The sequence below is a fragment of the Danio rerio genome, chromosome 1 (genome assembly GCF_052040795.2).
Source record: "Danio rerio strain M-AB ecotype USA chromosome 1, GRCz13ab, whole genome shotgun sequence".
NCBI classification, from domain to species: Eukaryota; Metazoa; Chordata; class Actinopteri; order Cypriniformes; family Danionidae; genus Danio; species Danio rerio.
Genome location: NC_141021.1, coordinates 26,698,782 through 26,710,357, shown reverse-complemented (window position 1 = coordinate 26,710,357; position 11,576 = coordinate 26,698,782). Strand labels below are relative to the sequence as shown.

General features: G+C 36.2%; 1 protein-coding gene across 2 annotated transcripts in view; it reads left to right on the top strand.

Annotated features, from left to right (window-relative positions):
* The first annotated feature begins 264 nt into the window (after window positions 1-264).
* The window catches only part of trim2a (tripartite motif containing 2a), a 51,971-nt gene continuing 40,659 nt past the window's right edge, over window positions 265-11,576 (top strand). The window contains 1 exon segment of one of the 2 annotated variants that reach the window (NM_001014371.1): window positions 265-430. The gene's annotated coding sequence lies outside the window, so the exon portion shown is untranslated. 2 annotated transcript variants of the gene reach the window in all.

Sequence of the window (11,576 nt, the reverse complement as noted above, 5' to 3'; positions counted from 1 at the left end):
CCCACGTCTCAAAATCCATGCGTTCAACACCACACACACGCACGCACGCACGCACGCACGCACACACACACACACACACAAACTTCAACTGTTAAATCCTCTCATCCCTGCTGTGTGTGGTCAATGTCAGTGAGAGTTTAACCTTATTTCTCGCAGAACCACCCTCATTTAAAATAGACCTTTTCGATTGGCCACATGCCGCGACTATTCAAGGTAACCCCGCCTTCACATTCAGTAAAGTCTTCTGATTGGCCGCTTTTTATTGCTCCTCCTTTTGCCTTTTGACAGTAGGAGACGGCATAGTGAGTTTGTTATCCGTGGCTCACGTTTCATCAAGACAGAGAGAGATGAGTGGACAGACAGACACAATCTGACGACTTTATGTGCTACAAATTATCGGCTTGAGCAGGAGTGCAGACATGGAGTTCACGTGAGTATTTGTTGTCATGGAAAAGGGACAGACGGCGCAGAGAGTAGCGTTTTCTTGCGTTGCTTTAACTTGCTTTCTGTTTCTACGATGCCAGCAACATGTGTTGAACTTACTGTAGGCTACTATAGCTGTGAATTGTAATATTTTGAGAAAATAATCTGCATGGCAGAGAATTCTCCATTCTTTGCATTGAACGGGCAGTTTTGTTTGGCGTTTGACGTGACGTTTCATATTGAGGTAAAGTTGGTTTGATATTCGAACATTAGTTAAGTGACAACTTGTGACATGCTACCTATATTGTTTACCATGGTACTTTGAATATTCAGTCTAGAATCGCATGTAAATATGACTTCAAAACAACATTAGCACTATTTATTTGACTGTGAACAATAATGTATTTTGATAGTCATTGGCTGTTGATTTCACCATTTAGAATTTGCAAAGATTACTTTAATAAAAATATATTATTAAGGAGAAAGTCTGAATTTGTGGATGTAAAACCAACTTTACCTCAACACATTTCATAAAGAGAAAGCAATCATACCGCATATAAGTTTCTGCCTTAATCTGTGCTCATTCAGCAAAATCTAAACATGCATATTATATGGTCATTTTGTTTCTGCAACAAAATAGGTGAATTTCAGTTGACTTTTAATAGGAGCAGTGCACTACAAACATTCCTTCAGATATTTTCAAAAAATGAGCAGGGACAAATATGCTGTTATTATTAAAACCATACATTAGACTGTAATTCAACAGATAAGTTGAGATGATTCATGTCAACCTGACTTCATCTTTAGCTTAATTGCATTCTCATTCCATTTATGTTTTCCGTTTAATCCTTCAGCAGATATTTTACTGGGATTTACTAACAGTAGTATCAACACCACTTTCAAAATGCATCAACATGACTACAAACAAGCCGTTTTATTTTTCGGTAATTCATTGTAACATGACAGCCCTGCTCCCTTCCTGAACGTCTGGAAACAGTTTATCTACACTTGCAGACTGTGCACTGACGCCTGTTCAAGGAAAATATGCCACTCTGATATAAGATGATGTGTGTGAGTGAGTTTTCAGTTTTTATCTTTTCAACAGTTAGATAGACCTTGGTTGGTGCTCCTTGCTCTGCTATTGTAAATCACTTAGGGTTTGCAACTTTAATGATCATTGCGATTGTATATAATCACCTGAAAATATTGCCACACACACACACACACACACAGAGATTGTTGTGCTAAGTTTTCTATATCACCACATTACTGTCAAGCCAGCAATTTGTCTAAAGTCACACACAACTTTAGACAATCATTGTTTGTCTTTCCCCAAAATTACACTGTCATAGGAAATTTTAGATCACAAACAAGATCAGTCTACATTTTTATGTCGTAAATCACACACAGTCAAGCAAATACTGTAGGCCTCCTCAGGAAACTGATTGGCCCAGTGTCCTGGTTTGCATACAGGAAAGCAGTGGCTCTTGATATTTTTAGTGGCACTAAAGACAGACTGTGGTCCATATTATAACACTTACTGTATAGAGACATAAAAGCCTAGACTAAAGTGGATTGTTATTCATAACACTAGGTCCAGAAATAACTGTAAAACATATGCTTAACTGTAAAACATAAATTTACTTATGTAAACTTATGCTAGCATGGCGAATGTTTGCAGAGAAACAAATGGATAAATAAACACTGTACGCAACATACTGTATAACAGAAATTAATCAGTTTTATACATAGTTGAACATTAAAAGGATAGCTCACCTAAAAATGAAAAAGGTCAATGTTTAACTACTCCCAGGTTGTTGCAAACCTAGATGATTTTTTTTTTTTTTTTGCTGAACACAAAAAGTTTTTTTTAAGAATTTAGGTAACTAATCAATTTCTATTCTGCATTGACTGCATTTTTTTCTATAGTAATGAATTTGTATCTCTTCAAACTTTTACAGGTGACTTCTTTAAAGACTCATAAAAACCCAAACCATATGTTCGAGATTGCATACTGTCTGATACTACGTTGATATTACATGACCAATGATAATGAATTTTCTATAGTGTGAGTGGAAACTTCACCACTTATCTCTCCTGTTCCTGTGTCATTAAGTGAATTTAACAATTATAAAAAATAGTTGCTTACAGTGTTGAGAATTTAATTATATCTCCTGTAAGTTATCACACATGCAAAAGATGTTCCACACTTCATTTAGGGCCCTATCATACACCTGAAGCAATAAGGTGCAAGACGTGTATGATGCGATTATTATTATTATTATTATTATTATTATTATTATTATTATTTATTTTATTTTTTTGCCATTTTCTGACCAGTGTAACCCTAATTTTCAGATTTTTCACCATGTTGTTTAAATGGCAAATCCATTTGGCAGCTTTGTGGACTCATGGGTGGCTGGGCAATAAAAGAGGTGTGTTGAGGCGCATTGTTGGTATGTTGCTGTTCAGAGGAACTGAAATAGACTGCACCATTGACTAACTAAAAACTGGTCTAAAATCCAGCACAGAGCGCGTTAGCACCTATGCAGGTCCAAAACGTTTACACATTGCTGAAGACACACAGGATGTACAGCAATACACAAATATCTTTACATATTAAAAATAATTCAAGGATTACAATGTTAAAAAAATATATTATAATTATTATTTATTTATTTATTTTCACTACCTCCATGTCAGGATGATTGTTTTTAGTTTATTCATGACAATTTGTATTATCTTATTATTAGTAGTATTATTTATTACATGTATATTTATATTTCTTTTAATATAAACAAGCTTAGATTTGTCCATCTGTTGGGTTTTAGAGACGTGCGTCTCTATATGGGGTATAAGAATAGGACGTGTGTTTGGATATAACTCAAGGGACAAAGCCCTGATGAGATGATTAGTGCTGATGAAAGTGGTGGAGGAGGGGCTGTGTCAGAGAGTCAGTCTTGTGTGGCATGGATTGTGATGGGCTGTAAATGTATGGCAAAGGTCATATGTCTGTATGGTGTCTGTGCATGCACCTGACTTTCTTTCATCTTTTTGATTCACTGAAGTACTTGTTTGTGTTTGAATATACTCATTTATTTAATTTTTTTTTTCATGCCAATAATTTACTGGTAGTATTGTGTGACAAATAATTAACAAACTAATTGTGACAAACTAATTGTGTGACATACGCATGGGATGATAACTGGTTTCAAGGTTTACCGCGGTTTGAAAGAGTCAAGGTTTTAAAACTGCAAAAATGTTTGGATATACTGTTCCTAAGGTACATGTACGATTTTTTCATGTAAGACAACACTATCTCCTGCAGAAAAGATAACCAAAGATGCCTTTTTGAATTTGTAAAGAAATCAGAGTTTTGAAACCTAATGAAGACAGCAGAAGTCAATGATTTATTTTCATTATCACCTGACATGTTTACTGTTCTGAAAAATGTTAAATGTTTCTCAAAATAAAATGTATTATGTTAAAAGGGGGAAAACCCAGACATTTAAAAATAATACATTTTAGAGCAGTAATCACAGTACCGTCAAACCATGATGTTTTTATCCAAGGTTATCAAACTGTCAGAATCTTATACCGGCCCATGCCTAGTGACTATCAATTTAACAACTTAAATTTACAGTGCAGAAATTATAATTCTTTTGTCTTAAATCCTTCAAATAGTGCCTTGATGACAGTGATTGATTTAATTGTCTCTTGCTCCTGTTTTCTCTTTCTCATTAATTTACAACACTACAACACCGCAATACTTACTGTATGATCAAATTTAAACTGGGCTGAATCTATTTAGTCAAAATAACTGATGATACCATTATTTGTACCCAATTCACAATAGCTTTATCTTCAATGCTGGCAGACTGTCAATACCACTGCACCCTAAACATAATTAATAACATTCTAAATTAATTTCATCTGATTATAGGAACTTCATGTTTTCATGTGGTGCACATTAATAACTGCATCTTTCTGAAATGACCACAGTCATTTCAGAACAATCACAATCATATTTTTTATCAAGGGTGACCTGTCTGCTTGCAAAGGATAAATGTTTGTGCTTTTAATTTGGTGGGACAATGCAGCCTGTGCAGAGAAAACAGGTTTGCAAATGTGTTTAATCATAAATTAAATAAAATGAGATTTTGCCCCCAAAAAAATCTTTAAAAAAATCTACCATTTTCTTATCCTAAACTGGTTTCAAAGTAGTTGTTTTTTACCCTGACATTTAAAAAGCACATATTTCAGAGCAGTAATCACAATACAGTGATCCCATGATACTATGATATTTTTATTCAAGGTTATCATATACAGTCAGAATCTTACACCGGCCCATGTATATTGTGCACTCATACTTAATATAAAGTTCAGTTGAACTGACAGTTGACCTTTTCCCAGACTACAATAGATGTCTGCCCTCTGCAATCTTGCCTCCCAGCTCATTGACCTCTATGATGATCCTTTACATAAAGTCATTGATTTGTTCCTCTCCCTTACTGTCTGTGTATGCAGACAAAATACAAATGCTCACACAAACACTTTTTACTTGTGTGTACAAACAATATGTGGTAAAATGCAATTGTTATACTGTAAAAGACAAATGGTTTCAACTTCAAAATAGATTTTATTACTTTGTGAACTTGGCTGTGATTTTAATTCTTGATAATTGATGATTAGCCATTAAAGGGATGTTTCACTTTCTGCTGAAAATTCAGTAAATAAATTCAGTAAAGTAGTTACTCACCTTTATGCCATTCCATAAGTATTTTGTTCATCTTTGAAGCACAAATCAAGATATTTTCAATTAAATTTGACAGCTCTCTAAGCCTCCATAAACTGCACTTGTGACAATAAATTCAGTATAGAAAGCTATAGTACCAAGAACAACTATGTTTTTGAAGAGATATGAGATTTATTTAGTGCGTTTAAAAAATGACTTTACTCAACAGTTTTTTCACTTCAGTTTTAGTTCTGGACACACACTTGTGAGAGATCTACACGTCATGCTGATGTGTAATCTGGATATGCTTTCACCTTCTTGAAAAGCAGAGAAAAATATGCAATTTTGTTGTGCAATTTAGATCAGGTTTTGAGCCAAATTATAACTTATATGACTTTTATTTTTTAACCGGACTGAATTTCAGCTTTGTCATGGATCATTTGTTGTACTGTGTTTGTGCAATATACAGGGGAAATGGAGGCGATTAACCTCTCAGGCTATTTAATCGGGTGGTTAAAAGTTTTTTTTGACATGACAAACAGGATTCAAACTTGGTGTTTGTGCCCTCACTGTACTGTGATGGCGTGATTGTTAAGATATATATTCAAGAATGTAAGTGCTCCTCCAGCAAACATTAGCCTAAAAACTTAGTCAGAGCATCTGTATCAATTAAATACTCAGTCTATACAGGTATGTACTTAAACATATCTCCCACAGTAAGCTGAAATGAATGGATTTATTTTGTGCATGTGAAATGCAGAGAGAGCTTTGTTTTTGCTTTTGTTGTGTTGACTGATGTGGTCGAGGCCTTGTTGATCTCCATGGTCACTGGTCAGTATGGTTGTGTGAAGCTAATGTGAATTGCCAAGGCGGGTCATAAACAAAACAGCTGAGCTCAGTGTCTGGAAAGCCCTGTGATGGGCTGGCCTGTTTTGAACAACTTCATAGCAGAGCAATGTTTGGCTGCTTTGCAAGCTTCGAAAAATTAGGATTGCTATCTGTAAGTAAACCTAACTATTAAGGTTCTGTTTAAAAAAAAATAAAAAATTAGTGTGTGATGGTGCACCATGTTGTTAATGATATATCTGATAAACTGTGCTATTGTTTTGGTAATGTCGGGTCATATTTTGTTGCTGCTAGCACTCAAATGTGTAATGCTCTGCTATGTTATTAATGATTTATCCTGATTAACTGTGCTGTTGCTTTGATAATGAAGGGTCATATTTGGTTATTGCTAGCACTCAAATGTCTGAACATTTTTAATATTTATATGAATTAAAACAAACTTTGTAGTTTATTGGAATTTTAGTGCTATTGCAGTTTATACAGATTTCTTAAATGTGTTTTTTTTTTCTTTTTGTTATTGACTGTTGATTTGTTTACTGATTTTGATTAGGTTGTTACATTTAGCAAAAATTCAATAGTTAATAACAGTTAAATGTAACACTTTTCCCAATACCACTTTTAGTTTTAGAAATACAGATAAGCTATATAACAAAATATTTAAAGTTAAACTGGCATGCCAACCACGTTTTAAATTTCTGTTTATTTTCTTTACCTTGTTGTTGTAAACTTAAAAGTTATTCATCATTGAAGTCAAATTATTATTTTTTTATTAAGCTTTTTGAGTATTCTTCTGTGCATCCAACACTTTGGCTAACAAACACAATAGTATACATTAAACAGATTGCCTTTTCTGAAGAAACATGACCACTTTAAATGAGCAACAAATTCAGTTTAGAATTCTATTGACAACAAAGCACATACATAATCTCTGTAAAATTTCGTAAACATAGAATCAGTTTTTAATATCTACACCTTCCACAACCGTAAACCCAGCCATCCCAGTTATTAACGTCTACACCTTCACCAACCCTAAACCCAAGCATCCCAGTTAACGTCTACACTTTCCCCCCAACTCCAAACTCAACCATCACAGTTATTAACGTCTACACCTTTCCCAAACCCAATTATCACAGTTAGTAAGATCTACATCTTCCCCAACCCTAAACCCAACCATCAAAGTTATTAAAGGTTCACAAAACCCTCGAGTACTTTTTTTTTGTTTGTTTTTTTAACAAATTTGTGTGTGTTGCAGTGTTAAGACAATCAGTTAAGACAATGTAAGCACCTGTTAGCTTTGATTGTGAAGAAAACTGGATAATTTTGAGTTTTTGTCAGCTAATTTCATCTTACGGGTTTAAAGTGATTTTTGGGGCGGGATCAAAAACGGTGACGTAGCGCAAAACTGCAAGTAAAGTAATTACACATCGGTTTCTCATTATTATTCATAGCTGAGTTTTCTTAGCCTATGAGAAGAGCCTGCTTCTTAATTATTCATGACTATGCGTGCTTTCCAAAGGCACGACACAGACCTGCCAGTGCCAAGCTGTGAGACCCTATGTTGATGACTGAGTTAGACTGTGTCCATGGACCCACGGCATACAGTATTTAGCCATTCATGAAGGTGTTTGTTTCCACATGTATGTGTTTGTTTCCATGATCCACTGGGTTTGTTGCATGTTTTTCCCCACAATCCTTTCAGGGCCGATACAGCAAAGCTGTATGTGTGCAGTTAGCATTTTTGTCGGGAGAGCAGTACGAGAATTGGAGAATGGGAGACTTTGTCTTTTATCAGTGGAGTTTGTTTACATTTAGACACATTGCCATGCTGCTGTGTTCACCTAAATCCTCCAGATTACCAGCAGCAGGGCTAATGGTTGAAATAGGCAGGACAAGAGACCTGCTGCACTTAGTCTGCATTCAGACACAGGGATTGAGGGAGAAGTCCTCATTTATAGTGTTTATATGAACACGATGAGGATTATGAGGATATAAATTGTGGTTATGTGTATATAAAATTATGAATAACAAATGTAGCAGGACATTAAATGACTGTTTATTTCTTTTATAAAATTTTTTTTTTTTTATAAAATCATGGGTCTCCTTACGGTTTGTGTCTCATTTTTTAAACCAACTGACAACCATTGTTCTCTCCCCTCCTTCTCCGCTACTCTGCTGGCCACGCCCACTCCTGCCTCTGCTCTCAGAGCCCCACGCCCATTATGATGCATTTTTTGTACAAAAAATCTTATATAGACTTGAACCAAAAGTGGGGGGTTGCATGGCCCTTTAACGTCTACACCCTTCCCAACCCTAAACCCAACTATCACAGTTATTAACGTCTACACCTTCCCCAAGCATAACAGTTATTAACATCTACACTTTCCCCAACCCTTAACCCAACTATCACCGTTATTAATGTCTACACCTTTCCCTACCCTAAACCCAACTATCACAGTTATTAATGTCTACACCTTCCCCAACCATAACAGTTATTATCGTCTACACCTTTCCCAACCCTTAACCCAACTCTTACAGTTATTAACATCTACACCTTCTCCATCCATGTCAGTTATTACGTCTACACCTTCTCCAACCCTAAACCCAACCAGTTATTATTGTCTACACCTTTCCCAACCCTTAACCCAACTATCACAGTTATTAATGTCTACTCCTTCCCCAACCATGTCAGTTATTAACGTCTACACCTTCTCCAACCCTAAACCACCTGTTATTAACGTCTACACCTTCCCCAACCCTAAACCCAATCATCACAGTTATTAACGTCTATCCCTTCCCCAACCATAATGGCTATTAACGTCTACACCTTTCCCTCCCCTAAACCCAACCATCTCAGTTATTAACGTGTACACCTTCCCCAACCATAACAGTTATTATTGGCTACACCTTTCCCAACCCTTAACCCAACTATCACAGTTATTAACGTCTACACCTTCCCCAACCATAGAAGTTATTATTGTCTACACCTTCCCCAACCATAGAAGTTATTATTGTCTACACCTTCCCCAACCCTAAACCTAACCATCACAGTTATTAACGTCTACATCTTTTCCAACCAGTTAATAACGTCTACACCTTCCCCAACCCTAAACCCAATCATAACAGTTATTAACGTCTATACCTTCCCCAACCATAACCGTTATTAACGTCTACACCTTTCCCATCCCTAAACCCAACCATTACAGTTAACAACTACACACCTTCACATACCCCAACCCTTAACCCAACCATCATAGTGCAGCGGCTGTCATACCTGACGTGCTCGCCATTGTATGGTTATTTGCAACCACAGGAGGTGACGCTGAGTTGGCCAACTGTCATGACAAACGGAAGAAGAAGTCAGCGAGTTGCATGGTGAAGTTGCTAAATTAATTAATGAATTAATAATAATAATAATAATAACAATAATAATAAGGGTGATGCAGTGGTGCAGTAGTTAATGCAGTCACCTCACAGCAAGAAGGTTGCTGATTCGAGCCTCGGCTGGGTCAGTTGGCGTTTCTGTGTGGAGGTTGCATGTTCTGGCTGCGTTCACGTGGGTTTCCTCCGGGTTCTCCGGTTTCCCCCACAGTCCAAAGACATGTGGTACAGGTGAACTGGGTAAGCTAAATTGTCCATATTGTATGAATGTGTGTGAATGAGTGTGTTTGAATGTTTCCCAGAGATGGGTTGCGGCTGGAAGGGTATCCGCTGTGTAAAAATGTGCTGGATAAGTTAATAATATTATTATTATTATTATTATTATATAATAAATCAAGTTAATTGGTTGTGGATAAATTTGGAAAAAACTTATCAAAACATTTGAAAATGTTCTCTGGTAAGCATTTCCGCCATCTTGCCAACAACATCTCATTGTGACATCTTGCTTGGTTCAATGGGATCTCGATAACTCCAAGTTAAGCCATTAACTAACTACAAGTTATGCCCCTTCATCTTACGCCCCTTCATCTTACACTTGCACCACTGGCCTGATATCTCAGGCTAAGACTAGAAAATGAATAAATAACATTTATAAACAACTACATTTATTAAACATGGATTTTTCAAGTATGTAACCACAGTATCAAGCAATCTGGAAGACATTCAGATAATTTCAATAAATGTCAAGAATATGTAAATATTAAAGCAATTTTGTTTTTATGCATTTAAACTGGGATATCTAATACATAGAATTGACATTTTTTTTGTATGCGTGTAGCAAATATTGTCTTTTTAAATTACATGCCTGGAACATTCTTTTAAATATCTTTTTTTATGTTCCACAAATTAAAGTTCCCAGATTTTCTTTTTCATTAACCTTAATCTCAGTCTTAAGAGTTTCATAAAGCTGTGATGCTTGTAAGCATGCATACACCGTTAGTTTTGCTTTAATTTACTTTGTATGCCTGTGTGTGTTTTCATTCCAAAGCGTTCCTCCCATTCAGACTGCCATACTATGAGTCAGCACTAATGATGCAAGCTGACAAAAGCAGCTGTATCTCATTGGTTTGCACTTTCTCATGTGCTCTCTCTGTCTCCCTCACACACACGCACAGAATCACACTCACTCACTTGCACGCAAACACACAGACTTTCTTTCTTTTGGTTCTGCATCATTTATTCTAATCTGTTAAAGCCATGTTGGCTAAAAAACAGACACATAATGATGCCATCTGCACCTTCATCTCCTCTTAAACTCAGAATTACATCACAATCCCATAATGCTTTGCAAAGAGTACTGCAGTGAGTTAGCATTTCAGGAGAGCGAGCGAGTTAAATAGAGGGGGGGAAGTCAATGTTTACATGGTGAATTTATGAATGACGTAGTGAGTGAACGAGCGAAAGGTGTGGCCTGTATAGAGAGTCCAGTAATCCCTCTCCTTATGTGCCAGTTTGAAACGGGCTGTCATCTCTTTTCTGGCTTAGCGGTGCTTAAATTTGCTCTGTGCTCATGTAGACGTGAAACGCAGCTTTGCCGGGTATCAACATGTGGGATGGTGCCTTAAAAACAGAGGGTTGATGGTAGGTTACTTAGAGTCCTTTCTGATTTACACACTTTTTATTCTCTATTGATTCTTTCTCAATGCTCCTGGTAACATTTTGTCACTGTGAATAATATGTTGCTATGTTGGCCAGAATCTTTTTTTTATTGTGGTGCAGAAGCTATTGTCTAAATTGCTAATGTATTTATGAAAATATATTTGGATAATCGGTATGTACAGTATTTAGATTTAATCTATCTTTATGCTTGGCTTAAAGACTTACTGCATTATGTTGTTACTTCTGGTGCTTTTAGCATGGCATAGCCTTTTTGGCGTCTGAAAAATGCGTTTCAGTCTATATTAAGATTTGATGTCATCTTCATCATGTACTCTTTGATGTGACAGAGAAACTGTTCACCAGATTGCTTATATAAATATTATGTAACGGACCAAAGCAGGGATGGTATGCGGACAAAGGCAGGAGATTTAGGAGTCTGGGAAATCTGTTTTAGTTTCTGGAGACTTTGAAATATGTGTCTATAACAGTAGCCACAGACAATTGTTAGAAGATGAATATTAAGGCAGAGTAAATG